Genomic DNA, 13,836 nt, shown 5'->3' with positions numbered 1-13,836 from the left:
ACAACAGGGACTCCGGAAAGAGTTAATTTTTAATGAAGCAAGTCAACTTAAAAAACTGTAGCCACGGAGTTCCCGTCGTGGCTCAGTGGTTAATGAATCCTACTAGGAACCATGAGGTTGCGGGTTTGATCCCTGCCCTTGCTCAGTGGGTTAATGATCCAGCATTGTCGTGAGTTGTGGTGTAGGTTGCAGATGAGGCTCAGATCCCGCTTTGCTGTGGCTCTGGCGTAGGCCGGTGGCTACAGCTCCGATTCGACCCCTAGCCTGGGAACCTCCATATGCCTCGGGAGCAGCCCAAGAAATGGCAAAAAGACAAAAAAAAAACAAAAAAAAAAACTGTAGCCATGGAGTGCTCATTGTGGCTCAGTGCTAACAAACCCAGCTAGTATCCATGAGGATGCAGGTTCAACCCCTGGCCTTGCTCAGTGGGTTAAGGATCCCGCGTTGCCATGAGCTGTGGCATAGGTTGCAGACTCGGCTTGGATCTGGCATGGCTCTGCCTGTGGTGTAGGTTAGTAGCTGTACCTTCAGTTCAACCCCTAGCCTGGGAACTTCCATGTGCCATAGGTGCAGCCCTAAAAAAACAAAAAACAAAAACAAAAAAACGGTAGCCAACTGATATCTTCGCCCACACCCCCGCTGACCTGCATGAGCACTTGGAAATAACAAACATAATATCAATCAGTTTATCAACTCGTCATCTTGCATGTGTTTTTCAGTCATAATGTAATAATTTCAAAGATAATGAAAATGAAAACTTGAGACACATCCACAGAGATGAAGAATATTCTTCCAGGGCCCTATGACTGCTCTGTATTTTGGGAGTGAGGGGAGAAATTAAAAATGACTCAAATCCTTGGGAACTTTTCTGGATGATTTGGGAACACCATGATTTTCTCATCTACTTCCAGGAATTTTCTATCTGGGCTAGACTGTGCCCCAGTGACTTTTCCTTTTTGCTCCTCAGTGGGCTTTGGGTACCCCATCCCCACCGCTTCATGGGGGCATGTGAGTTCCCCAGAGGAGGAGGGAGACAGGACTCAGGGTCCTCTGGTGTTCCCCCAAAGGCCCCTAACAGCAACACCATGTGCAGTTCCCAGGGTGCTGTCCCCTAATGCTTTCTCCCAAGCAAACTCTTGCTGGATCCCAGAGCCTTCAGCTTTGACTTTTTCATTGCTGTCCTATCTCAGGAGCCTATTTTGGATCTGGAGCTCCAAGAAACCACATGGCCCCAGGTTTCTGGTCCTCAGGAAGGGCTGCCAGGCAGTGCCAGTAATGGAAAGAACAGTGAATCACACAGTCCTGAGCTCAGACCCACCTCTACCACCCACAGCTCCATGAGGCAATGGTGGAATGGAAAGAGCGTGGGACTGGAGGCAGGAGGACCTAGCTTTTTTTTTTTTTTTTTTGTCTTTTGTCTTTTGTTGTTGTTGTTGCTATTTCTTGGGCCGCTCCCGCGGCATATGGAGGTTCCCAGGCTAAGGGTTGAATCGGAGCTGTAGCCACCGGCCTACGCCAGAGCCACAACAACACGGGATCCGAGCCCACGTTGGAGATAATCTGCAACCTACACCACAGCTCACGGCAACGCCGGATCGTTAACCCACTGAGCAAGGGCAGGGACCGAACCCGCAACCTCATGGTTCCTAGTCGGATTCGTTAACCACTGCGCCACGACGAGAACTCCAGGACCTAGCTTTTTGACCTCAGGCAAGCATCTCAGTTACCCCTTTCTGAAACTTCCTAAATCTCAGGGATCCGTAAAATGGAGATAATCATAACTATTTTAAAGATTTGCTGGAGTTTCCGCTGTGGCGCAGCAGGTTAAGGATCCAGCATAGTCTCTGCAGCTGCTCCAGTCGCTGCTGAGGCACGGCTTCAATCCCCAGCTCAGAGCAGTGGGTTAAGGATCTGATTTTGCCGCAGCTGCAATGTAGATCAGAGCTGCAGCTTAGATTCGATCCCTAGCCCAGGAATTTCCATATGACTTGGGTGAGAGCGAAAAAGAAAAAAAATAATGAAAAGTAACGATTTGCTGAGAGAATGAAAAGAAATAATGTGTCTGGTATGAAGTAGGCACTAAATAACTGATCAAAGTTCTTATCATTGCATACTATGTGACCCTTAGCAAGACACTTAACCTCTCTGAACTTGCCTTCTTATGTGAAAAACCCAGAAGTAATAATTATCTCTTAGGAGAATTACAGAATTATATCTGTAAAGGATGATATGGATTATATATGTAAGGATTACAAGGACGATATCCGTAGCATACAGAAAGCACCTGGCCTTCACGGTAGACAATGTTAGATGTCTTCCCCTTTCCTTCCCCACCTCCTCCTACAAAATTCAGGATAAGAGTTTCCTGGCACCTTCATGGTCAAGCCGGCCCCAACGCTTAGCTAAAACCAGAAGAATCTGTCCCTGAAGGTACTTTTTCTCAACTGCTTGTTCTTGGATCTTCCTACCTGCTGTGCTCTGAGCTCACACCCTAAAAGGAAAAACTGTCCGGTGAGAGGCCTCCTTGGAGCGCTCCGGGCCAGCCACGGGGAAAGCTGACAGCTGCAGGACTCGCCGCTCACCACGAGGGGGAGCAATAAGATCGAGAACACAGTGAGGGCCACGCCCAGAAATCTCTCAACTTCCTGGTGTCTCAGTCGCCCAGGTTGGGCGGGTCTAAACTGAAAGAGAGCCTTAGGGGCTGCTCGTAAAAGCCTTCAACAAGTCAGGAGAGGAAATTCTGGGAGGCGAGGAGAACACACCATCCCTCCCGCTTCAACCTGGTCCCAGCCTCTGCAGAGAGAGCTCTCTCTGATTTGGAGACTGCAACCTCTGGATACTCTCCTGTAGGAGCCAGCTGGAGGCTCGAGGAGCAAGAGGAAGGGCAGACAGGCGAGGTCACTTTTCCTCGTCACTACAGCTTTTACATCTCGGTCACCCGGCATCTTAGTAAGCCTCAGTGGGTCAGAGCTAGAAGGAGTCTTCTCAGATATGATTACAGGAGGGCTGGGACCCAAAGAGGAGAAAACTTGAGCAAGATCATCCCTCCTAGAGTTTACCAAATACTTTCACGTCCATCCTTTCGCTTGGGTATTCCTAACCACCTGGTGTTGTAGGCAGGAACTATTAGTCCATCTTAGGAGTGAGGAAATAGGTTCAGGGCAGTGCCCACAGCTCTCCTCTCCCTACTAAACTTTCATTGCTACCCACTTCTCCCTCCTCTCTTGCTTTGCTCGGGAAGATTGCCACTCAGCTCCAAGTATTCCATTAATCAAATGTTTAAATATTTGTTGCATTCCTCATCTTCCTCACCCATCTAGTATGATGGAGAGGTGATAGAGCAGGGTAATTATGAGAGTGCACTTTAGAATCAGATCTGAGTAGATATCCCATGTTCTTCTCTTATGAATCCCATGACTATGGACCTCTTTGCCCCTCAATTTCCTCATCTGTAAAATGAGAATATTCGCACCTATATCCTGGAATTCTTTTAAGGGTTAAATGAGATGTACTGTAAAGCAATTTCATAGTGCCTGGCATATAGTAAAGGCTTGAGAAATGGTCCTAGCATATATAATTATCATACAGTTATAGAAAAGAAATGATCTTTAGGAACGAGTTCACTACTATCATGCCATTACCAATGAAGCTAAATGGAGTTAACTGGGAATGTTACTTTGTGAAGTAGTTTTGCATACTGTTTTGAGTGGTTCCCACCCCACCCCCCAAAATTCATGTGCACCTGGAATCTCTGAATGTGAACTTCTTTGTAAATAGGATCTTTGCTGATATAATGAGTTAAGATGAGGTCATACTAGATTAGGGTGAGTTCTAAATCCAGTATGACTCTTGTTCTTATAAGAGGAGAAGAGGACCTATAGAGATATCAAGTCACAGAGGCTGAGACAGGGGTGATGCAGCTGCAAGCTAAGGAATGCCAAGGATTGCTGGGAAACCCCATAATCTAGGAGAGTAGTACAGAATGGATCCTGCCTCAGACCCATAGCCACCAATACCCTTCGCCAAGGAACTGAAACGTCAACACCTTGATTTCAGACTTCTAGCATCCTGATTGAGTGAGAATACGTTTCTGTTGTTTTAAACCCCCCAGTTTGTAGTAATTTGTTACAGCAGCACTAGGAAACTAATACAACTTGTGGCAGCGGGAGGAATCCTACAGAACTCCCAGATTTGTTTACTTCCAGTCTAAAGCACTTATACTCCACCATTTCCTCCCCAAACCAACCATAAACATTTAGGTACACCTACCTAGGAAGTTTACCAATTTGGAGAAAAATTAACACACTCTATAATCTTTAGCACTTCTTAATAAATTGTTACCTGACACACAGTAGGCATCTAATAAATACTTACTGCCACGTTGATAAAATAATAGACATAAAAATGCTAAGTTGTGATAGAAAATAAATAGCCAATAAGGACAACAAGCACAGGGAACTATACTTAATACTTTGTAATAAACTTTAAGGGAAAAGAATCTGAAAAAGAATATATATATATACACACACAAATGTATATACGTGCATATATATACATATATGTATAACTGAATCACTGTGCTGTATACCTGAAACTAACACCACGACATTGTAAGTCAACTATATTTCCATTTTTAAAAATTAAATTCAAATGGTATGTTTAAAATGATATGTTGTTATACAAATTTAAAATATTACAAACCCACTTTCAACCTCTGTGTACACCTTTGTACCACACTCTAAATTTATGCACACATTTTATATATTTGAAGCATCACAAAACTTCAAGTTCACAAGACCTGCTTCTTTCACCAGCCCCAGAGGTGATAAATTAAAAGGAGAGCAATCTGAATACCCTTAGGACACTGAATCCCACAAAGCAAGGATGATCTCATTTTGGCTGAGTCCTCCTACACTCAGGAATGGACATGTGGGAGCTCAGGGAGTCAAGGCAGCTGCTATAAAGGAAGTAGGCACCAGGTCAGCCTGGGAGTAGAGCTGGGTGGTGGTAGGTTAACAAAGGGAAGGAGGGGCAGGAGGGAGGAGCTGATTCACTGGGACAACTTAGAGTGACTCACTCAGAAGCCAGCAGAAAATAGCCTGTTCTCCCACATCTGCCTCATTGTCAGGCAATGAAGCACTTCCTCATTGCACACCCATAACGCAGGGCAAAGGGGAGGAGGAGGAAATGGGATTTTTCAAATTCGTGGGCCTCGTCCAGCACTTAAACTCTGTGTTTTTAACCATTCCGGACATTTTGTTTCATTTGAAGTCAGTATGTATTGAGCACCTACTGTGTTCCTGGCCCTTCATCTTGCCTTTCAGATTGTCAGTCTCCTGCATACGGAGAATGATGCCCTTCTGAAGTTCTCTACATCCTACTTTGTTACTTCAAAAGCACTTGGGCTGCTGTTGAGCACCTCAGTACAGTCTTTTTGTCCTTCTTATATAGAGATGATCCTCTCAAGCCTACAGTCAACAGGGGGAGGGAAGGAGCTTTTTTCTGTCTCCAATGCTGTTTTTAGTCATCCACTCTCTGGACCAGTCCTCCTTATAAGAGCAGATGTGCAGAATGTAGCATAGTTCACTGATCCTTGTTGGAAATTATTTACCATTTACTACCTCTATGGCTTTATTTGATTTCTCTGAATCTCTATTTTCTCATCTGTAAGATGGACAGAGTGCTATCTATCTTACAGGTTAGGAAATATTTTTCATATGGTAGTGAAGATTAAATAAGATACCATTATGTGAAAGTAACTGGCACAGTGATGACACTAATATTGGTTTATTTTCTTCAGTCTTCCCTCTTGATCACACAGACTGACCACATCCCTCCACTAGACTGTAAACTGCTTGAGGACAGGGCTGCATCTGGCTTGAAGCAGTCTGCCTGGGTGAGTACATGACCCCTAATACTGTTTTGCTTAATAAGAACTGTGAAGATTAGAATAATATTATTAAAATTTACACTATTTATGCATCATATTGTAAGTATTTATTACATTATACTAAAAATAACAGGTCATTGAATCAATCTGTGAAGTGGAAAATGAATCCAGAAACCTTGACCTCAGGAAGGGATGCATCCTCTCCCCTCTCTGGATTATTTGGTCCTGGTAGGGCTTGCTGCCACCAGCAAGATCTGCATTTCTGTGTTCACAAGGGACAGACATTCCTTGCATCCTCTACTGTTCTTTGTCCCAACGCCACTGCAAAAGCCCTAGCCCGGGGTATACTGGGGCCAGGGACACAAGAAAACCTTGACAACCAGATTTTATTCGTTCCACCCCCACCTGGAAGGCAGGTCGGGCCGGGTTTGTGCTCTTCCGGAGCCACCCGTGTCCCCGGCTCCCCGCCCGGAGGGGTCCAGAGCTACTATTCTCTTCTAAAAGTAAAGTGAAAAGAGAAGTGGGGGGATGGTCCTCCGGGTTTTTCATCTTTGCGTCCTTGCTTCTAGCAGAAGCTCATCCAAGGAAAAAAAGAGCAGGCAAGCCATGTTACCAGGTTTTCAACAATTATTTCTAAAATAGACACTAAAGCACACTTCACTTATTAACATTTTGGATGAAATGAAACATTAATATGCCGGATCAATCAGGGCACCGGAAACCGGCCTTTCTTTCCTAAGCTTCCCGTACCACGACGGTAAACACTAGCCACAGTCCTGTCAGGAGCCGCATCGAAGGAGGAAAGTTGCAGAAGCCCGGCGGGGAAAGGCGCGAGCCCACCCGGGAGCCCCGGCCGGAGAACGGCGCTTCCTCCCGGAAATGACGCGCACTCAATCCCAGCTTGGCTCTCCCCAAACAAAAGGGATCCAGGGGCCCCGGGAGGAGCGTAAATGACATTGGAGAAGCCCCGCCTCCAACCGACTCGGATTGGTGCGGGGGCTGAAGAGACGAAGAGACGACTGGCCCTGCGGAATGCCAATGCCCCCGCCTGGCGGTTGAGGGGCGGGGCCTCCGGGGGCAGTGGATGGAGCGGCTGGCGCAGGCGGCCGGGAGCCGAGTCCAGAGCGCAGGGAAAAGGTAGGAGCCACTGGTGCTGGGGCTTGGCGGTGGCTGGGAGTCCGGATTCTCGAGAGAAGAGCAAGGGTAGGACCCCTGGAGTCCTCCCGCCACCGTCCCAAATGCCACTCGCGCCCATCCCTTGAGGGGGCGGGGCGGTCTCCTCTACCTCCCGGTATTCCCAGAGGAGGCAGCTCCTCATCCTTCGTGGGTGCTCGCAGCTACTTATTGTCCCCCTTCAATCCCAACTCCCCAGAAGGGGCTGCCCTTCTGACAAGTCCCCCATTTAAGGCCCCCCTCGCCCAGCTCCTCAACCTTGGAAGAGGACATACAGGTTCGTATTCTGTAGTCTGCCGCCTCCCACCCCCATTTTGTACCCCGGGAAAGACAGACATTCCCTTCCTACACCTGTCCCTGCCCACTGTGGTGGGACCAGAGCTCCTTTCATCCGTAAGATAAAAATCAGTGTTTTCAAAAAAGAGAGAGGTCGAAGTAAAAATCAAAGACCCGACCTAGACATCCAGCTCCAGGGACGAAATCAGCCTTCCCCAACCTGGGTTCTTCCCATCCCCCATTCTCTGATCCTCAGCCTTCCTCCGAAGCCCCTTGGGTCCTCTTTTCTCTCTTGGCGAGGGCTCACCTGTTTCGAGACTTTTTTAGATTCTGGAGGGAGGAGAAATAGGAATCTTCCCCACTCCCCTTTGTACCTTTACTCTCTATTCTTTGAGGGAGAACCCAACCTCTAAGGGATTTTTTTAGGTTTGAGTTGTTTCATTTTTGCTTTACACCCTACTTCTTCCCTGAGATCTTGAAAAACCATCCTTATTGTGTTTCAAAGTGAGGTGGGCGTGTTGGGTATCTACAGGGTTGGCCCTGTGTGCCTAGGAATGCAGTGTATATTGTTGGACTGTCAGTGAATAACAGCATGCTTTCAAGTGAAACAGTACAGATAAGTAAATAAAGAACTTTACATTAGGAATGAGTATCTCCCAGTCTAGGGTGGGCTCCTCTGTTGCTCAGGGAGACTGCAGTTAACCTTGAAGGTATAATTCCTTTGAAACAAAAGGCAGGAAGTGTTTGAAAAAAATTCAGGTTCAGTGGTCTAGGTTTATGATTAATCTGGTCCAGTGGCCTTTGGTTAGTCCTTAGCCCTGATTTTATGGTAGGTTTTTCCTTCCAGGTGATACCGATATATATGCAGGGAGAGAGTTGTTGATTGATCTTCTAAGACCAGTATCTTCTACCAAAATTCAGGGGATGAAAATTGAAAGTAAATTTTAAATCTTAGAGACAAGGATAAAGAAAAGCAAGGTAAACTCTGGCTATTCACACACATGACTACCAAAAAGTGTCTCTGTAGGTTGCTCATAAAGGCCTTCATTTTGTGAGGTGCAGAAGAATATTGATGGTTTTGGCCTAATGTTAATACCATTGAATCCCCAGTAATCATCTGTTGCTAGCACTTTCAAATATTAAAATTTGCCATATTTGTTAGCATTGCTTCTTTCGCTTTTAATTTGAAGTCTTCTGCTGTTATCTTCAGCCAAAGATACTGAGTGGGATGCAAGGAGTTAGAATCACAGAGGACTGTCCTCTACCTTCCTGATGAGACTTTGTGAAGGTAGACCTCCTGAAGGTAATTAATTCTGAATAGTTAGGTTCGAAGTTTTCAGAGCCAGTCTTGGTGCCCACAGATCTGCTCAGTGATTGTTTCCAGATCTCCAGTAAAAAGGCTCAAAGAAGACACTGCAGAGGCTCTCTCCAGTAGACACAAAGTCTACTGCGATAGGAGGGTAGGATGTGGGCCCCCAGCAATATGCAGTAGAAAAAACTAAAAGCAGAACAGGAAATCCCAAAAAGATATATCTCATTACATGAGCAGAGAACAGAAAAAAACTAAGGTAAGAGACTAAGGAAGCCAAAGTTGTAATGATTGCCTGAGCCTTGATGAGCCCAGAGGGAAAAGCAAATAATGCTCTTTGACTTACTTGGCACAATAAACAAGATCCGTTTGACACACGTTTGGATCTTGGAAGTCTTTTTTTTAGCTTTTTTAACACCTGTTTGGTGTTGAAAAGCATAGTACGTGAAGATTTTTTTATGTCTACGTCTAATCTATCTCATTAAATTATAAATTCTTTGGGAATTCCTTTCGTAGCTCAGCAGTTAACGAACCCGATTAGGATCTATGAGGATGCAGGTTCCATCCCTGGCCTCGCTCAGTGGGTTAAGGATCCGGCGTTGCCGTGAGCTGTGGTATAGCTCGCAGATGTGGCTCAGATCCTGCGTTGCTGTGGCTGTGGTGTAGGGCAGCAGCTGTAGCTTCATTTCAACCCCTAGCCTGGGAACTTCCATATGCAGAGGGTGCGGCCCTAAAAAGCAAACTAAAATAAAATAAAATAAGTGTTTGTTGAACTTAGTTTGAAGCTGACACCTTAGGGTAGACTAGAAAGATAATTTACTGATAAGATATGGTGCATTTGTTAATATAAACAATCCATTTCTTTTTGCCTTGATTTAACTTTATTTTTCCTATCTGCTATCTTTTGAAACTCTAATATTTTAAGTGACTCTAAAATACTGAATTTTGTGTAAGAAAATATCTGCTGGATAGATATATAATTTTGTTGTCATGAAATCTGAACCAGACTGATTAGGGTAATCACTGCTAGTTATTTTAGGATTTAATTTTTCTAAGAATTTGACCTGAGAGGAATGAAGAGCACACTAGGAACTGGTTTTTGTTTAAGAATGATTTCTGAGTGTTTGGTTTTGACACATTACTGATCTACTTTTAGATTTTTTTTTTAACGGATTTTTAGTAGATTTTGTGTTTTCCTAAATTAGCACTAAGTACATGAGCAGGGACACAAACTGTTGTGGGTACCTGAATGGAACCATACAGAGTGACTATGGTGGGCATATGGGGAACACAGTGGATCCGTGTCTTGGCAGAATCAGGTTTGCAGTGACTACAGTTAATCTGCAGAATAGGATTGGATGTATTGGCTTTTCCGAAGAACAGAAAATGGTGTTTCTTGGATGTTTCTAGTGAAATGATATTTCACTTTTCATGTGAGTTAAAGAATTTAATGTTAAATATTCTTCTACTCCTTTAGCATCTAAGCAGAGGTAAAGAATTAGTGTCTGATTTTCATTACTGGTTGGGTTTATTTTAGATTTTTCAGTATATAGCTAAGATGCCTAATTAGGGGGAAACAAAGCTGGTATATGTCACGACTTCAGACATCTGATAGGAGGGTTTTTAGGCCACTGAATTGGTGTTTGGGGGCATGATACAAAAAGCAGAGATTTATTTTTAGAGGAAGTTTTTCTAGTCTGTAGTGGCTTCTCAGCCTGTTACTAAAGGCCTTTTTTTTTTTTTTAATTTCCTGAATGTTTGCTGCTAATAACTAAACATCAAATTTTCCTAGTCATAGTTCAAAGCATTTCAGTGAGAAAATGGCTTATTTATTGTGAGCCTATAAAGTGTGGTAATTTACACACCACAGACTTTAAAGGCAAACCTGAGTTCAAGTCCCAGCTCTGTTGTTCTTTGCTTTGTGACCCAGGGCAAAGGCAAAGTTTTCTATCCTCACAATATCTCAGTTTCCTCAACTGTGACATGAAATGACTTTAAGGGGTGTGGGGTTTTTTTTTTTAAAGGAATATATAGATATATATATATATGTATCACATAGCAAGGTACCTAGCATGCAGGAAGCACTCAACAGTTGGTAGGTATTATTGCCATTACTATTAGTACTTTGCATGTGAGTTAAAGAATTTAATATTAAATATTCTTTTGCTCTTTGGCATTTAAACAAAGGTGAAGAATTAGTGTCTGATTGTAGTTATTGGTTGGTTTTGTGTTAAATATTTGCGTATATAGGTAAGGCTCCTAAGTAGAGGGAAACAAAGCTTGTATCTGTGATGATCTCAGTCCTCTGATAGAAGGATTTTTAGGACAGTGTATCTATGTTATGGAGTGTGTGTGTTTCATAATTTTGTTATGTACATTATATTCCTTGAATTTTCTGGCCCTGGAAAAACAAAGACAGGGATTCAACCATTTGATGTCTTCTCTCTGATTTGTCATTTGTTCCATTCCAAACCATCTTAAGTACCTCCACTCTCAGTGTCATATAAATGGTTTTGCGGATACTGTGATCTTGCTGCAGGGTTATGTCTACTGTAAGATTTAAGGGATTTTCAGTGGTAATTTTGATTGACAGTAATTTTTGCCTCTGAAGACAACTCCTTCACTGCCCCCAAAGTAAGGAGCAATCATAGGAACAACCAAAACAAAGGAGAAGAAACCTTGGCTAAAGGAGTTAAGAGTGGAGGTGGGGGAGTCGAGGACAGGGGTTTGTGGGTAGAGGAAAGCAGGACTACAAGCAGGCATTGAAGTAAAGAATGTAGTAATATGGTTCTCCTCTGCCAAGTATTTCCAAACTCTATATTTCAGGTCTAAAGCGAGAGCTTCCAATCTAAATGTGTCCTTTGCTGCTGAATGAGTCCTTTCTGCCTTTGGAGCCACAAAGAATGTAATCCTTAATTGTTAACTGAGTTCAGATAGAAACTAGAAAGGAAAATAGGAGAGCACAGGGTGGTAAGGTTTACAGATGAAAAAAACTCCTGACCCTTGAGCCTAAGCATCTTCGTGGACCCTTTGTGCAGAGCTGCTGGGGAAGTGAGGCCGAGTGTGCTCTGGATCTGCTCTCCTAAGAGGGTGAAAGCCAGGGAGGATGGAGTGAAGAGGGAGAAGCAAATGGTCACAAATTTTTTTAGCAAGAGATAAGTATTCTAAATCATAATGGAGAGAAGAAAGAAGTGACAGGTAAGTTGTAGGAAAAAGAGAGAAGCACTAAATTTGGGTTTTTCTGGAGGGAGAAGTGCCCCCATTCCTTGGTTTCTGCTAAGTATCCTTTCTCCTGCAATAGGTCATACAGGAGTGAGGACAGAACCAACCTGGTTCTTAACTGGTTTAATATTTGACAGTGCAAACATGATCTGGTCCAGTCCTGTATGTCAGCTTCTTCTTATTGTCTCCTTCTGTTCAATTGAAATTTTCTGAGAAGGCTCCACCCCTAAAGACTTCTCCACTTCTAACCTTTAGCCTTCACCATGCTCACTGACTTAACAATTCTTCTTGGGGGTCTAATTACTTCTTGTTCAGCATGTCTCATATCACAGTCATCATTTCCCCCCAAAAAAACAGTTCCTTTTCTTACATCCCCCTTTCTATTAATGGCATCATCATTCTAGTCACCCAGTCTTAAAACCTCAGCTGATCTGGCATTTTTTCCCCTCCTACCTCCTTAAATGGAACCAGTACCAAATTACTGTAAATACTTTATGAAATCTTGCTTGCCTCAGCCATTTCCTTTCCATTCTTCCTGCCACCATCCTAGTTCACACATTTTAGCCTTATACCTCTATTGTTACAGTTTTCTCCCAATGGCTTTTTCTGCTTCCAGTGTCTCTTCAGTCAAATCAGTGCTGTAATTCAAGCTTTAACCTTCCTAAAACTATACTTCTGTTACGATATTCACCTAGTGTATAATGTTGTGTGGCTTCTTATTTCCTAAAAGATAGTCCAGTTTTGTTGGCTGTAATTCAAAGTACTGCACGGTGCATTTCTTTTCAACCAGCATTTTTTGTGTACTCTTGTGAACCACAGACTGCTGGGTGCCAAGTTTATCAAGTCAAGTAAGACAGAATATTGTCTAGAAGAGCATAGTCTTGTGATATAAAAGACAGCTATTTAAATAGATAAATTGATATAATAGAATGTGATAACTGCTCCTGGGTTATAAATAGAGATACATACCCATTATGCATTTAATGTAATGTAAAAGATAGCTGTGATATTTTTAAGAAACCCATTTCTTAGTCATTACAAGTTAAAATTGTGACTGTATTAGGAGCTGTCAAAATTCAGTGGAAGCAAAAGCATGCTTTTCATTTATATCCTAAAGTCACAAAAAACTTGTCTAGGCAGAAGACTGTCCATTTCTCTTCCCAAGTAGTGTGCAGAGACCATCGACCTGAATAAGTGTTCCTAAGCTGATTTTCCCAGGAACTGTCCAGACCATCTCCTCCTTGGAGCAGGTCAACTTGCCAGGTTAGAAGGAATAAACTTACCGTGATTTCCAAATTAGACACATGAGTGATAGAAAATGACGACTCATTGGAAAAAGGAAAATGTCATTAACCTTGCCGATGAAACCAAGTATATGTTCTCCAAGGATGAGAAATAAGAGAGAACTGACCAGTCACTAACTCCTGTAAACCATTCACTATCCTGTTAGAGTGTATATTGTCATCCCCATTTTATAGATGAAGGTTAAGTGAATCAAAGAAGTATGAGGTGGTAGAGGCAGGATGCAAACATAAGTCTGTAGGACACCAAAATCCTGCACCTTCTATTGCAACACACTGCCTCTCAGAAGAGTTACTGTCCCCGGAGAACCTTGGACCAAAAACAATCAGTAGGTAGGTCTGTTGGTCATTTTCAACATACTAAATTGTTACACTTTTTTAAAAAGTCAGCTGATTAAGAAGACAAAACTTAAAAGGCAAAACATCATCAGTTATAATATTCTATGACAGGCTTTTGTGAAATTTTTTACACATAGCTAAAGCACAGATACCTTGACTGCATTATGGTTCATTCTCCATACCATACACTCTGTTTCTTCCTGATTTGAAATGCTGATGGAATCAGTGACTTCATCCAACATTAATATTTGAAGGGTTCTTGTATTCCAGGCTGCCTGTAGAATTCAGGACCATAAATCATTTTATTGGAAATAAAGTCAGTCTAC

At 43.1% G+C, this 13,836-nt stretch overlaps 1 protein-coding gene across 3 annotated transcripts in view; it reads left to right on the top strand.

The window, feature by feature from the left end:
• The first annotated feature begins 6,942 nt into the window (after positions 1-6,942).
• Positions 6,943-13,836, top strand: part of CTTNBP2NL (CTTNBP2 N-terminal like) — a 53,924-nt gene continuing 47,030 nt past the window's right edge. Inside the window, exon 1 of one of the 3 annotated variants that reach the window (XM_047785003.1) lies at positions 6,943-7,027. The gene's annotated coding sequence lies outside the window, so the exon portion shown is untranslated. Of the gene's footprint in view, positions 7,028-7,050; positions 7,341-13,836 lie in introns of those variants that run through there. The other 2 variants (XM_047785005.1, XM_047785004.1) reach the window with 2 other exon arrangements.

Source organism: Phacochoerus africanus, chromosome 6 (assembly GCF_016906955.1).
Source record: "Phacochoerus africanus isolate WHEZ1 chromosome 6, ROS_Pafr_v1, whole genome shotgun sequence".
Taxonomy (NCBI): domain Eukaryota; kingdom Metazoa; phylum Chordata; class Mammalia; order Artiodactyla; family Suidae; genus Phacochoerus; species Phacochoerus africanus.
Note: the sequence above shows the minus strand (reverse complement) of the source record. Positions and strands in the feature narration are given on the sequence as shown.